Here is a 16,037-nt window from a genome sequence, read left to right as displayed (position 1 = left end):
TATGGTTTACAGACACATGTTTTAAAAACAAATTCTTTATTTATAAAATATACAAACCGCAACATCTCCTTTATCAAAGAACGGCAAGTCAAAAGATATACAGTGGGATGGTGTGCAAAACAGTCTGCACCAGTACTGTCCTCGAGGGCAGCAGACAGGCCCGGTTTTCAGGACAACCTTGAAAACCGTGCCTGTTTGCGGCCCTCAGGGACTGGAATTGTGCAGGTCCTGTGTGTGTACAGCAAGTTAAAACATTTCTGTATAAATACAAGTTAAAAAAACACACAACAACATCTTCTTTATTTAAGTACAGCAGGTCAAAACATGTACAGTACAGCACAGTTCCGCACAACAATATGGTCTTACAGTTCCCGTGATTAATCCAGAAAGTCCTCCACATTGTCCGTCCATGGCCGATTCCTTGCATGGCGCAAAACGCCATTAATGCAGTCTCGAACGCCTTTCATTACAGGATCTGTAATTGGATAAAAGCGCCGCATTTCATCCAGAATGTTCTTTCTGAAATTGGCAGGAAGCGCCTTTTTTACGCGATTTCCGTCGTAGTTCACTTTGAAGGCCCAGTCGCAGTACAACGGGTAGGGAACATGGTGCTTAAAAAGTAACAAGGCATACTTGTGGGGTGCACCCGCACTCATCACCCTATACTTCTCCCTAAGCGCCGGTGTCAGATCGCGCAGGGTGATGTCGAGCACCGTATCGATGCGAGCGTCTGTAGGTCTTCTGCAAGCGGGGGTGCTTGAGGCGACGGGCGATGGTAGCTTGTCTGGGAGGAAGCTTTCCTCCGGTCTTGGTCGCCGTGTTGTCTCTTGTCGTGGTCTTGACGGGGTTGTCATGTCCTCCTCAACGGCATACATGTACACTACATCTTCTGGTGGAGGGGGTTAGCTGGGTAATGGAAGGGGGTCGATGCTCCCATTCATCACATCCATGTCACCCCCCTGCTCCGGCGTCGGGGAAACAGGGGCATTAACACCGAGCAAACGATGTATACCCGCTATGTCAGCCTCTATCTTCTCCATCCGTTGATCCATATCTAGCATCCGTTGATCCATATGTATCATCCGTTGATCCATATGTAGCATCCATTGCTCCACATTTAACATGGTCTCCAGAAGCAGATCTATCTTTGCTAGCACAATAGAGTTCCCGGGGAGATCCACACTTATCCCATTTAGCATCCGGTCTAACGAGCTGCTTCTTGTGCATGGCATGTGGACATCTGGGTGGATGGGTGCAATGGAGGATGAGATGGGGGTTCCATGGAGAGAAGCGGCAGCGACATCGAAGAAGGATGGAGGAGGTGACCTGTGGATATCCGGTAGAGGAGAAGCGGCAGCGTCGTCGAAGAGGGATGGAGAAAGTGACCTTTGGATTTCCGGACAAGAAGCAGAGTCGTCTAAGAGCAAAGGAGAAAGTGACCCGTGGATTTCAGAGGCGGCAGCGTTGTCGGATAGAACCGGAGAAGATGGCCTGTGGGTTTCCGGGAGGGGCTGCGACAGCGTTGAGGACGAGGGGTGGAGAAGACAGGCTGAAGATTTCCGGGACAGCGGCGGCAGAGTCGTCGAAGCGTATGGGAGGAAGTGGTCTGCAGGTTCAATGGGTTGGCTGCCAATCGTTTTGCGCAGAGAGTACATCACCGTATATCTTCTTGACATAACAAGGCTGACGTCTATGAAAACCCTTAGCCTTTGGGGTCAGCAGAAGGTTTTCTTTATTGGCCTTAGCATGTCGCTTTTGCCTTGGCGTGGAAACGGCAACCGCCTTTCGCGTTTTCTGCATGACAGGCACGGCAGAGGCAAGAAGGTTCTTGCGTCCGTAGAATCGGGGTTGCTCCATGGAAGCAGGTGGCACAATGCAGTACAGTATCTGGACAAGGGCAAGTTCAGATAAAGATCATCGAGTGGTGGGCTATGCAAAGTGTATATATATTTTGTATATTTATATTTATATTACAACAGTATATATATTTTGTATATTTATATTACAACAGTATATATAATTTGTATATTTATATTACAACAGTATACAGTATATATTTTGTATATTTATATTTATATTACAACAGTATATATTTTGTATATTTATATTACAACAGTATATATATTTTGTATATTTATATTACAACAGTATACAGTATATATTTTGTATATTTATATTACAACAGTATATATATTTTGTATATTTATATTTATATTTCAACAGTTGTATATTGCTGCATACTGTATTAATAGAACAATATATTGTATCCTCTTGATCTACTGTCTCTAATTTATTTTACTTACCGGAATGTTTTTCTTTACATTGTAGGGAGACAACTCTTCTGGTGGACAAAATAAGTGAGGAGAATGATGAGAGGAGTGCATTAAGGGTCAAATATACTCTGCAGAAAAATCACAATCGCTATATCTGAGACCAGCATAAAGAAGATGAGACGCAGCATTGGATGGAAATATGGACGTGTGAGGTTAGTACTGGACAGTACAGGAGGTAAACGTGTTGTTTAGGAAACTGTATTGTACCGCTAAAATTATTTATTCCTTGACATTACAGAGCGTACCCCATGATAAGGGACACAAACAAAATCAAAAGAGTGGTCCAGGCCCAGGCATGGATCGACAGTGGGGAAACTTTCCAGAATTGCATCTTCACTGACGAGTCTACTGTGTCGCTGGAGAGATTTGCAAGCTTTGCATTCCACAAACAAGGCCGCATATCTTTGAAGCCGCGGCCAAAACACCCCGTGAAGCTGCATGTGTGGGGTGCCATCTCTAGGTGTGGACCAGGATGCATTGTCATCTTTGAAGGTAAAATATATCAAATATAATGTAGCCTTATGCACTGTACTTTACTAGTGTAGCCTTACTGTATGCACTGTACTGTACTATTGTGCAGTTTTTTGAGCACTTTTCTTTTCTTGCTATAGGAATCATGAATAAAGCTTTCTTCCAAGACAGAGTTCCTGAATGGTCACCGCTTCTACAACGATCCGAAGCACACCACATCAACAGCGCATATCCTTGAGCGCTATATCAACTGGGTGAAGACGCCAGCGGAGTAAGTGCGGTAACCGTGTCTCATTTGTTTCCCACAGTTTTTACTGTGTACTGTATCGCTTAAACTAATTGTCCTTTTTTTCCAATGACAGATCGCCAGACTTCAATCCGATCGAAATGGTCTGGCATCAGCTGAAGGACCATATCCGGAAAGTGGCGAAACCCTCCAAAAAGGACGAGTTGTTGAAAGGCATAATGAGTTTTTGGAACGATGTATTCACCATGGAATGTTGCAATAAATATATAGACCATATTGCCACTTTGTTGCCCATTGTGATCGCGCGTAATGGGCAAGCATCAGGAAAGTAGTACTGTGCTGTAGAATTGTAAGTACAGTATGATACAGGTAAGTATGGCACAGATTTTTTCTTTCCCAAAAGTCAGAGTATACAGTTGTTATAGTTTTTTCTTTACAGAGAGAGCATCACCAGCCATCAGCTTACATAGTATTTAACAGTAGTCAGATTATACAGCAGTTCCAGTATAGACTAGTTTGACAGTACTACAGTAACTGCCTACTAACTGCTCAATTTTTTTCTTTCCAGAGAAAGCAGCACCAGCCATTTACAGTAGTACTACACATCACACAATGCCATTATACAGTACGCACATAACTGCACTCATTTTTTGTTTTCTTGTCGTTTCAGGACAAAAGGGTGGCCTGGGGGGGAGGTGGGGTTTTGTGTTCAGTCTAATCTGTTTGTACAGTAAAATGTACAGTATATAAACAGCAGTAATGATGTACACAAAACATCTCCTCTCTCAATGAACAACTGTACTGTACACAGAATGAGGAACAAGATAAAGACGGAAAAAACAATATTACTATATATATATATATTATACATTACAGTATATATTATTAAATAATATGCTTATAAATGTGATTTATTCATGTTTCCCCATGTTTTAGATATGTTTTCTAAATGTTTATCCAATTTCAATCTGCCAAAAAAACTTAATAAAGACTGCATTATGTATTATTTATGATTATTTTTATATTTGTATTTTTTGGTTCCTGATAAAATAAAATAAATATTTATTCACATTCCTGCTAGTCATAATCATTTACAACAACCACAAACCCCCCCACCTCTACAGTACACCAATGAAAATGTTATTTTTTTTTTAACTCTCAATTCTCACAATGCTGTGCAAATCGGATTTACATTTCAAAATCGAGGAAAGTATTTTCCAAAGCGTTACCGTAAACAAAGCCTCAAAGGGTTGGGGGGCGGGGTGATTACACGCAGGCGCAGTGAGGCTTTGTAGGTCGGCTATGGACAGCTATGGACAGAATAAGAACATAATGGCATTATTCAGAAAATTACCGACTCTGTGGAGAGAGGGGGTTGGGTGACTCATGCGCAGTAAGCAGCAAGTTTCCATCTGTAAAAGGATTAGAGTACACGCAGGCGCAGTGAGGCGATTGACGCTCGGCTAGGGATGGATTAAAAAGACAATGACTAACTAACTTCAGAAAATGAATGACTCTGGAGGTGTCTGTCGATAAGAGTTTGTGTATGCGTGAAGGAGGGATGAAGGATTAGTTGTGCAGCAGTTCAAAGAAATAACATACTGTACTGTAGAGTACAGTAATTTCAAAAGGCAGTTCATCATAATACTGTAATTTGATCCCTACCCTCCCCCAAATACAGTACATAAAAAGCATACAAATCAACCATGTGCAGGCAAACGCGCAGATTTAATATCGTAATATCAAGATTGTTTTTGCAGGCTTGTGGATAAAATAACAGTTAAAAAATCATAATTAAATTTTTTTGGGGGGGCACTCAAGCAAGCAGTGGTGGGTGAAGTTACAGGCGCATCTCAAAGAGAATTACACGCAGTGAGGCTTTGTAGGTCGGCTATGGACGGATTCAGAACAATGGCAAGATTCAGTAAATTAACGACTCTGTGGAGAGGGTGGGGGGTTTGGGTGAATCATGCGCAGTAAGCAGCTAGCTCCCATCTCTAAAAGGATTACACACAGGCGCAGTGAGGCTTTGTAGGTCGGCTATGGATGGATTAAGAACACAATGGCAATATTCAGAAAATGAACGACTCTTTGGAGAGAGGGGGTTGGGTGACTCATGCGCAGTAAGCAGCAAGCTCCCATCTCTAAAAGGATTAGAGTACACACAGGCGCAGTGAGGCGATTGACGCTCAGCTAGGGATGGATTAAAAACACAATGACTAACTAACTTCAGAAAATGAATGACTCTGGAGGTGTCTGTCGATAAGAGTTTGTGTGTGCGTGGGGGAGGGATGAAGGATTAGTTGTGCAGCAGTTCAAAGAAATAACATACTGTACTGTAGAGTACAGTAATTTCAAAAGGCAGTTCATCATAATACTGTAATTTGATCCCTACACCTCCCAAATACAGTACATAAAAAGCACACAAATCAACCATGTGCAGGCAAACGCACAGATTTAATATCGTAATATCAAGATGGTTTTTGCAGGCTTGTGGATAAAATAACAGTTAAAAAATCATAATTAAAAAAAATTTGGGGGGCACTCAAGCAAGCAGTGGTGGGTAAAGTTACAGGCGCATCTCAAAGAGAATTACACGCAGGCGCAGTGAGGCTTTGTAGGTCGGCTATGGATGGATTCAAAACACAATGGCAAGATTCAGTAAATTAATGACTCTGTGGAGAGGGGGGGGTTGGGTGACTCATGCGCAGTAAGCAGCTAGCTCCCATCTCTAAAAGGATTACATGCAGGCGCAGTGAGGCTTTGTAGGTCGGCTATGGACGGATTAAGAATACAATGGCAAGATTCAGAAAATTAACGACTCCGTGGAATTTCAAATCCTTGAGCTAGCGTTCGTGGGGGAGGGGGCTGCAGGGTACAGCTGCATGAAGTTTAAAGCTAAAGACATACTTTGATTTCAAAAGGCAGTTCATCATAATAATACACCCCAAATACAGTACGTAAAAAGCACACAAATCAACCATGTGCAAGGTCGCAGTCAAAAGCTACAGCACAGATTGAATATCGAAATCCAGTAAGATGGGTTTTGCAGTCTCTTGTGGAGAAAAAAAATTACAATAAAAAATGTAAAAAAAAATTTTGGTCACTCACTCAGGCAAGCAAGCAGTGGTGGGCGAAGTTACAGGTGCATGCGCAGTAAATTCCTGCTGTCAAGCAGGAATGTGATTGAAACCAGACACACGTTCAAAGGAATGGTGTGGGAGAGATGTACTGCATTGCACAGAAGATAAGAAGTTGAAATACCCTGCAGTGCAGTTAATTATCCTGAGCGAGGGGAGAGCGCTGTATATGCCGAAATGTGACACTGTTACAGTACTGTACACGCCTATGTGTTTCAACAATTTTCAAATCTGACATACCGTACAGCAGCACAGCACTGCAAATGCATGTATACTTTAAATATGCAAATTTACAATTACTGCGCGCGCACACAGACTGTGTACTAATGTAGGTTGAACCGCGAAGGTATTAGACTTCCAAGACAATAGCTCGCAAACACCCCCCTGAGTTTTTACACGGCATTGCAGTATTGCAGACAGCGAGAATAAAATGCTAATATCACGAGCGCGAAAATAACGCAGTTCACTCCGGGCGAAAACGACAAAAAAACGCACCTAACCGGGATAATCTGAGAGCCGCGGATCTAGCCGTCTTAGACTCAGATCGGCCACCATTGTACAACTGTACTAATTTGTTACAATACATGTTCACAACAGTTCTAGGTAGAATAAGTAAAAGTTCTAAAAAATATAGTTTAGGTTCAATTGTTGGTTTTTACAGTACTCACATGTTTGGTCAGTCACATACTGTATTTCACATGTACAGTATATAATCTTTAAAGTATGCAAATATGTAACCATAGTGTGTGCAATTGTGACAGTTGACATATTAGTTGCTTACCTGTTGGAGACTGGCTGAGATAATAATAATATGTTCTTGTATAGCGCTGCTAGTTGTACGCAGCGCTTTACAGAGACATTTTGCAGGCACAGGTCCCTGCCCCGTGGAGCTTACAATCTATGTTTTTGGTGCCAGAGGCACAGGGAGATAAAGTGACTTGCCTAAGGTCACAAGGAGCTGACACTGGGAATTGAACTAGGCTCCCGGCTTTAAACTCAGTGCCAGCCAGTCATTACTCACTGAGCCACTCCCTCTCAAAGTAGGCCATGAATGTTGATGACAGAATGGACCTACAAGAAGGTTACATACATTTTATTAACAAAAGGTTCACAATTCAATGGTATTTGGGATGATGCAACATTTTTACATACACATTAATTTAAACATGTATGTAGCTTTAACATTAAAGCATGTGCCTGTGCAACGTTTACTTAAAATATCTATAGATTCCCTCAGATTGCTTGTGTAACCCTTAGAACCCACCCAATCGCAGATCGGGCCCCCTAAGGTGTTCTGGGGTCTGGCTACATGACTTAGTGTGGTGCATACCTGCTGGCAACAGGAGGTCCTGAGTCTCACGCTGTGTCATGGGGGAATGTAACAGGGGACTTATCCCTGTTCAGTAATGTGCCTTTAATCTAGCAGTGTGGTGATTAATTGTTGGTAGTTAATTACTAAACACCACCTGCCTGATTAGATTGCTTACAAAAGCCTGCCTTTGAGACAGGAAGTGACTCCTTAGCTCTGACTGAGAGCTGACCTTTGGAGACAGCACATATCTTGAGCTCTGCCCAGCATAGCTGATTGCAAGACACCAAACAAGACTTCTAAACCTGGATGCTGATATTTTCTGTGCACGCACGGGTGCGGTTCCAGGAGAGCAGAGAAGCTTACTCTACAGAAGCTAACAGATAATACTTTCATTATTAAGAGACTGCTTATATCTGCTTATTTTCATGCTATGTGTTTGGGGTTGGGAGAAATGCTTAACTAATGGAGATGTGAACTAATTGCATAGGATTTCACTAGAAATACTCCCATGTGAATGGAAGCTTTGTTCCCCCCCCCTTTGTTTGGATAATTTCCTGATGAAAAGGAACAGGCACAATTAAGCCTATTATAATTTCACATTATAAAGCCTCCTAATTGTGTACCTCTGTGAACGTCCATCTACAGGGAACAACAGGACAGGTTACTGGGGTGGATGCCTTCGTTCTTCTTCAATGGTGCAGCGCCTCCATCTGTAGTAAGACCCAGGAATACGGGGTGGAATCCTTACCACATAAATCCCCCTCCCAGGGATGAGAGATTCCAGTCTCACATAATGATCCTTTTAACAGCAGACTCCTTTATTCAGTCTCCAACAGCTGCAGATAGGTACAGTTGATATACAATGTCCACTAGCTGTTCTCCTTTGTGAAGGTCCCTGCCTCCACTCTGGACTCAGGGCCGTCCAGAGTGGGGCTAGCTCTTATCTTACCCCCTATGCAGGGTAAGAGTTATTTGGTCCACCTCACTATCTTCTATCAGCTCTACTCATAGGCTGCTTGCCTAACTCACTCACTACACACACTCTAGACACACTGTCAGAGAGACACTAAATAGGAAGTGACACTGCTCTTTGTAACTTCCAATAGGCACCGCCCCTGTGCCTCTTGATTGGACACAGGTTCAAGTGGACACAGGTTCAACCTACCTTCACTTACTCAGCACAATGTCAGAAGTGGGGAAAACCCATGATAACTCCTGGCAATCTGCCCTTAGCAGAGATTACACACAGGAGGAGGATAGAAATATAGCCCCTAATCGTACCAGGGCTACACTGGAAAATGTCAAAAAAATGGATTTTAATACTTAAGGACATTAAACTATTTCAATATAATGATTACTAAAACTACATAGAAAGACAAAATGTATATAACATTGAGTCAGTGACCTACTGTCCCGGCCAGCTTTATTCTAAAGCATGCCGGGATAAATGCGGGTCTTTTCTCCGATTTGAACGGAGTTTCCCACGCGGCGGCCGCTTCAACAGATAAGCGCTAATGGTGCTTATCATTGAAAGCGTCCGCGGCGCAGGAAAACGAAAAAAAAAGCCGCGCGCCGCCGCATTTAAAAAAACCCGCTGAGAAAGTTGCATGAGACTAAAGGCGGCCGCCACTGTAATTCTGTTGAATTTTATATTCAGTATATGCAGAATAGATCTTCGGTCATTTTGCATGTTATTATCTAGGTATTTGATATATGAATATAGTGATATGCTGAGACTTTATTCATTTCTCAATATGGAGTGGATTAGATGAGTTGCCAATTTGTTAATAAAAATGCTACATTTGTGACATAACCAGTGTAACTTATAACTATTTATGAAACTGTTTCAGAATAACGATCTTATTCTACAAGCTGAAGGAAATTTGAATGTGAACATTAGTAAGCTGTATGTAGTCAAGGTTACAGCAGCCATGCGTAATGCAGAAAGTCACTGTTTTTCCAAAGGATTCCGTGGCAGTGATAATGCAAAGTATCCTAGAATATGCCACAATAACACAGCAGTGAGTGTACTAATCTTGGCTACATCTGTATGTCGTATTAACATTTATTTTCAAAAATAAAAGGTAAAGGAGGAAAGTCAGAAAATAATACAATCTATAAATAAATAAATAAATAAATAGAAATGCCAGTGTAAAAGGTGCAAGATCCTCAAACACTCAAATAGCATGAAATACAAGAACATTGAACACTCAAAATATAAATAACTAGAATAAATAGGTACAGCAATATCAACAACAAAATATCATAGACAGAGTGACAAGGGTAATACCAAGGGTAATAAGACATGTTTCATTGTAAACCTAAGTTTCGTTACACATAATTCTTTTTAAATAGCGTCAAGTTCAGAAAAGCAGCACCACTTCCCTCCCCAAACACCTCCATGGCGTCCAACGTTGTCACCAGTATCCAACATCCAACATCCAACATTATCAGTGATGTCACAACACCAATTTTTTATTTTTTACCATGTTCTTGTATAGCACTGCTAGTTGTACATAGCGCTTTACAGAGACATTTTGCAGGCACAAGTCCCGTGGAGCTTACAATCTATGTTTTTGGTGCCTGAGGCACAGGGAGATAAAGTGACTTGCCTAAGGTCACAAGGAGCTGACACTGGGAATTGAACTAGGCTCCCGGCTTTAAACTCAGTGCCAGCCAGTCATTACTCACTGAGCCACTCCCTCTCAAAGTAGGCCATGAATGTTGATGACAGAATGGACCTACAAGAAGGTTACATACATTTTATTAACAAAAGGTTCACAATTCAATGGTATTTGGGATGATGCAACATTTTTACATACACATTAATTTAAACATGTATGTAGCTTTAACATTAAAGCATGTGCCTGTGCAACGTTTACTTAAAATATCTATAGATTCCCTCAGATTGCTTGTGTAACCCTTAGAACCCACCCAATCGCAGATCGGGCCCCCTAAGGTGTTCTGGGGTCTGGCTACATGACTTAGTGTGGTGCATACCTGCTGGCAACAGGAGGTCCTGAGTCTCACGCTGTGTCATGGGGGAATGTAACAGGGGACTTATCCCTGTTCAGTAATGTGTCTTTAATCTAGCAGTGTGGTGATTAATTGTTGGTAGTTAATTACTAAACACCACCTGCCTGATTAGATTGCTTACAAAAGCCTGCCAAAAGACAGGAAGTGACTCCTTAGCTCTGACTGAGAGCTGACCTTTGGAGACAGCACATATCTTGAGCTCTGCCCAGCATAGCTGATTGCAAGACACCAAACAAGACTTCTAAACCTGGATGCTGATATCCAACCAGTATCCAACATCCAACATCCAACATCCAACATTATCAGTGATGTCACAACACCAATTTTTTATTTTTTACCATGTTCTTGTATAGCACTGCTAGTTGTACATAGCGCTTTACAGAGACATTTTGCAGGCACAAGTCCCGTGGAGCTTACAATCTATGTTTTTGGTGCCTGAGGCACAGGGAGATAAAGTGACTTGCCCAAGGTCACAAGGAGCCAACACCGGGAATTGAACCAGACTCCCCTGCTGCAAACTCAGTGCAAGTCAGTGTCTTTACTCACTGAGCCACTCCATCTCCACTCCATTCACAAGTACACCATGAGGCTGATAATATTTGTGGATTTTATTTTAGTAAAACACCTTTTTGTGTGTGTGGTCTCTTGCAGGGTGTTTCATATATTATAGGCTGACCATGGAAAAGATGCAATCAAATATATGTAGTTATAATAGGGATGTTTAAGGTAGGGAAATGTGTGTCCCTATTTTTGAGATGATGGTTCCCCCTGATTGGTGCTTATAATTTTCTTGGGTGTAGTGTTGTATACTTTTTTTTAACTTTGTAATGAAACCTTTGGTCCTAAAAGAAATATCCTAAAATGAATTGGAGTACTGTATGGTTCCCCCTCAGCAACAGTAAAAAATCCAGGCTTTGCTCCTGAACAATTCAATTATCTCTATTTCTTTTTGCATACAATCTCTTGCTATAACAATAAGGAAAGTCTTAAACATCTTGAGTATTTACAAGGAAAATAAGGTTTATAAAGCCAATGTCTTTGCTGATGACATCCTGCTCACGATAACGAAACTCCTAAAAATTCTACCAAACCTCTACAGCATTGTGGACTAGTTTGGACAGATATAAGGCTTTAAAGTTAATAATTCAAAATCTGAAGCTTTAAATATAACCTCTCGAAAGAAGTGATCAAACTGCTATCCTTAAATGTCAACTTCAAATGGCAGGAGAGATCTACTGATGCAGCGGCCGTTATTTGAACACTTCACGCGGCATATACATCGGAATCCCGATTTGAAACCGCGGGATGAATTCCAGCCTCCCCGCACTAAGATGCGAGCGTGGCGAGTGCAGAAAAATTGAATTTTAGTGTTCTGGCTTTTAAAAACATAAAATTGACACAGTAGCACAGTAGCACAGTACTGTACACATTACAATTCATCCATTTTATTGCAAACGAAGAAACAGAATCCATGAAATTCAAAAAAACCTGGGGCGATTGGCCGCGTTTCATGCTGCGTGGGGAACAGCAGAGAACTCAAAATCGGCGCAGTGATGTGTTCGAATAACGGCCGCTGCATCAGTATAACATACTTCGGGGAAATATAACAAGCTCCTTTATCTCTTTGCTGCATATCAAGAAAATTATATAACATTATATAAATCTCTTAAAAAAGATCTAGAAATGTGGCCCAAGTATAATATTTCCTGGATAGGTAAAATCTAGTCAGTTAAAATGACCTTGCTGCCAAAATACTATACTGTACCTGTTCAGAACACTTCCTATTCCACTAATAGCAAGACATCTTAAAGCCATATAAAAGGCAATCAACTAGTTTATCACGGAATGTACTGTAAAAAAGCGAGAGTTAACAAGCAAATTCTGGCCAGACCAATGGCTTGGTGGGGATTGGCAGCACCTTGCCTGTGGACGTACTACTAGGCAATTTGCCACTATTATACCTCCATGGTGTTCAATCTAGTTTAGTACTCTTTGAAGTTAAGCAAAAGTGCTAATAGTGCCCTATATGTTCTAATATACTTTTAAGTATGCATACCAACATTCACCCATAGGATCTGCACACAAGACCTAGACTTTGTTTGTTGGTGTTACTCTATAGGGCAGCAGTAATCAACTGTCTATCTAATCCCTAAGGGAACACAGATACAATATCGTATCACGATTGATTTGGCACCTAACTGCTACAACATAGGCTGTGTATATCAACCAGCCATGTGCATTGTCATCTCAACACTAATGCACCACTTGCACTACTAGTATATTTGGCACTACATATAAAACTTGCATTGTATCCCTTATTCAGCTTTCCCCAAGGCCTCCTTACCTATGGTCACTTGGGGCTAGTGTAATCAAGCAACACTTATAATACCTACCAACCCAGGGATTACAGTATCCCTAAGGGAATACAGCGTATTGTTATTTCGTTTAATCCGATTTGAACTCCCAATATTTTAATTTGTTTCTAATAAACTCTAGTTTTTTAACCAAACAATCATCTCAACCTAGTGTATGAGTGCTTTATTGGGCTTCTTTTCTCTTTAGTTCATTATCTAACAATTGCCCCATTAGCACCTGCACATACCTACATTTCATTCCATTATCAGTCAGCAGTAGCGAAGGTCATTCTATACAGCTCACTATGTCCAAACTATGCAAAGTAGGCTTTTTTTTAAGCCGGAGGTTCTGAACTCTAATCCTCAAACTCCTACAACAGGTCAGATGTTAAGGATATCCCAGCTCAATCAGTGTCCGACCTGTGCTGAAGCAGGGAGCCGCTGATTTTAAATCCCCTGTTTTAAGCTATTTAATTCCGGCTATGCTATTCAGTGCAGACTGCAAAAATTCTACTCAATGGGAGTTAATGACGGAACGGGTGCGATAACCCGTAAAAGTGCTTTATACATGTGCCCTTGTGTATCAAGGCCCCCGCTCTCCCCAGCTGTTGCTGCTGCTGTCTCTTCCCACGCCAGCCCTGCCTCTGTCCACACGGGATATGCCTCTCTCTCCCGCTGGTGTGCGCTGGAAGCTGGACCTGAGTTTGGGTGTTTCCAGCTTCAGGCACGCACCGGCAGGAGAGAGACCCGGCGTGGGAAGAGGCAGGCAGCAGCTGTGGAGAGCCCGACCCTGGCTTCTGGCTCTCCGCAGCTGCTGCTTCGTCTTCCCACACCGTCCTCTCTCCTGCCATAGCTCGCCGGACGTCAGTCCCAGCTTCCATCTCGCATCAGCGGGAGAGAGAGGCATGCCCCACTTAGAGAGAGGCAAGCCCAGCATGGGAAGAGGCAGCAGCAGCTGGGGAGAGCTGAGACCCAGTAGCGGCAACCAGAAGCATGGCAGCTGGATGCAGAAGTTGGTTTGGCCTTTGGCCAGGTCAAACTTCCATCGCCAGCCGGCTGGAACCCCCACAGCCACTGGAACACTTGTCCTAGCTCTCCCCACGTCAGCGACATTACACTCTGCCTGCATACTTCTTTGTTATTTCATTTGCTCTCTTTTTAAATTTTCACTTTACTTTTTATATTTGCCAATAAGTGAAGAAAATGTCCAAGTTATAAAAGAAGCTTGCAGCTTGCAAATTAATTAAACTGTGATGAAATTGGTCTTACTTAGTTGTTTTCTCTTTTCTTTTATTATCACCAAGGCGACACATAACCCAGCTGCAGTCAATTTAGTATGCTGTACCCTTGCAGTGTGTACTTTTAGTATAGGCTCTGTTACATGGAGTACAAGTAAACAAAATCACAGATAAACATGATATTGACCCCCCAAAAGACCCATTTTTAACATCCCCTAAACACTTGTAATAAAAATACACCACACAAGTTATGGAGGTAAAGGCTGCAGCATTCAATAAATAACAAACCTTATATATAAAACACATATCACTATATATATGACGGTTGTTTTTTTTTAGGTTGCCCATTCATTCCCATTGTGGTAATCAATGCCCATGTTGTGGGCATGGCTTACCACAGTAACAATCAATGGGTTTATTGGCTATTGTATAATGTATTTGTACTGTTATGTAAATGTTATTTTATTATGTATTTTATTTTCTTTGGGAAACAAATGGGCAAACGTGCTATTAGCTATTTTTGGCAACTTCTGCTTTTGCCCATTTGTATGTGTGGTGATGGGGTAGAGGGGGGTATGGGGGTAATTGTCCTGGGGGGGTTGTTTAGGCCTCCTGGGTGGGTAGCAGGTGGGGTTAACCCCTTAAATATGATAGTGGTTAATAACCGCTAAGGTAATAAGGGGTTAGTGGCCAGTAGTTCGTTTTTTAATTTTAATGTTGCTGCCCACAGAGGATTAGGAAGATGAAGATGAGGGCGGTCTTCATCCTGGCTGGGGTAAGTACAACTTCAATTTATTATATGCTGACTGGGTACTGTTTTATTTTTAATGGGCAAATGCAGTATTGTCCAGGCCTGGATAATTGGGATTTTCCCCATTACTTTATGTGGTACATGGTATGTGTTGGGGTAGGAGGGGGGGGTTGTTGGGACTAGAGGGGGTGAGTAGTAGGGTACCATTCACTACCATTGTTGGTATCTTTGCTCCCATTGAGGGCATAGGTAACCACACTTGAAATCAATGGGTGTATTGGATAGTTTTGGTTGTTGTATTGTATTTTAATGTTTATTTGGGGTAGAGGAAGTGGGTAAAGGTGGTATTTGGACCATGGTAGGTGGTTAAGCCTACCAGCCTACCGGATGTTACTGCTAAGATAATGAAGGAGTTACATAGTTACATAGTTATATAGTAAATGAGGTTGAAAAAAGATATGTGTCCATCTGTCAGGAACGCGCGCAGCCACAACAGGCAGCGTAACCAGACCACCTGGGTCGCGCCTGCTCCACCTCTCCCCTGCGCGTTATGCCAACCATCAGGGGACGCACAGGGACAACCGGTGGCGCGCGCATCTTACCGCAACAGGCAGTCCATTCAAACACACCGCTCTGCCTGCAATTCGTGGATTACCCTCAGCTGGGTTACCCCTGAACCACAGGTAATGTCCTCCTATCAGCTCTTCTTCTACATTTAACCACTCCCCTCTGCTTCCCTTCCATTGGCTCTTCTCCCTACTTATACCCATTTAGCCCTCTGCTTGTTGCTGAGCATAAACTATCGTTTATGCACCGTGCTCAAAGCATCATAAGTTCTTGCTTGTATCCTGACATTGCCTGCTTACCGTTGTGACATCAACCTGCCTCTTCTCTACTCCTGGACTTCGGCTAGTATTTGGATTCCCACTCTACTCGACCTCGGCTATGGACTACGACTATTCTTCTCTCTCCAAACCCGGACCACGGCAAGTACCATGACCTACGTACACTCTCCTACCCTTACCCGGCTATACCTCCTTGACTCTGCAATCCAAACCTGGCCCTGTGGTTGTAGGGCTGCGGTTATACACATCCTCACCTCAGCCCCGCAGTCTAGTCCAGGTTGTAGTGAGCATCTGTGACACCAAGTTCAAC

The 16,037-nt window shown here is 42.3% G+C and overlaps 1 long non-coding RNA gene across 1 annotated transcript in view; it reads right to left on the bottom strand.

Annotated features, from left to right (window-relative positions):
• The window catches only part of LOC142493453 (uncharacterized), a 184,193-nt gene that overhangs the window by 71,537 nt on the left and 96,619 nt on the right, over positions 1–16,037 (bottom strand). The gene's annotated exons all lie outside the window — the stretch shown is intronic.

Source organism: Ascaphus truei, chromosome 4 (genome assembly GCF_040206685.1).
Source record: "Ascaphus truei isolate aAscTru1 chromosome 4, aAscTru1.hap1, whole genome shotgun sequence".
Lineage (NCBI taxonomy): Eukaryota > Metazoa > Chordata > Amphibia > Anura > Ascaphidae > Ascaphus > Ascaphus truei.
Note: the sequence above shows the minus strand (reverse complement) of the source record. Positions and strands in the feature narration are given on the sequence as shown.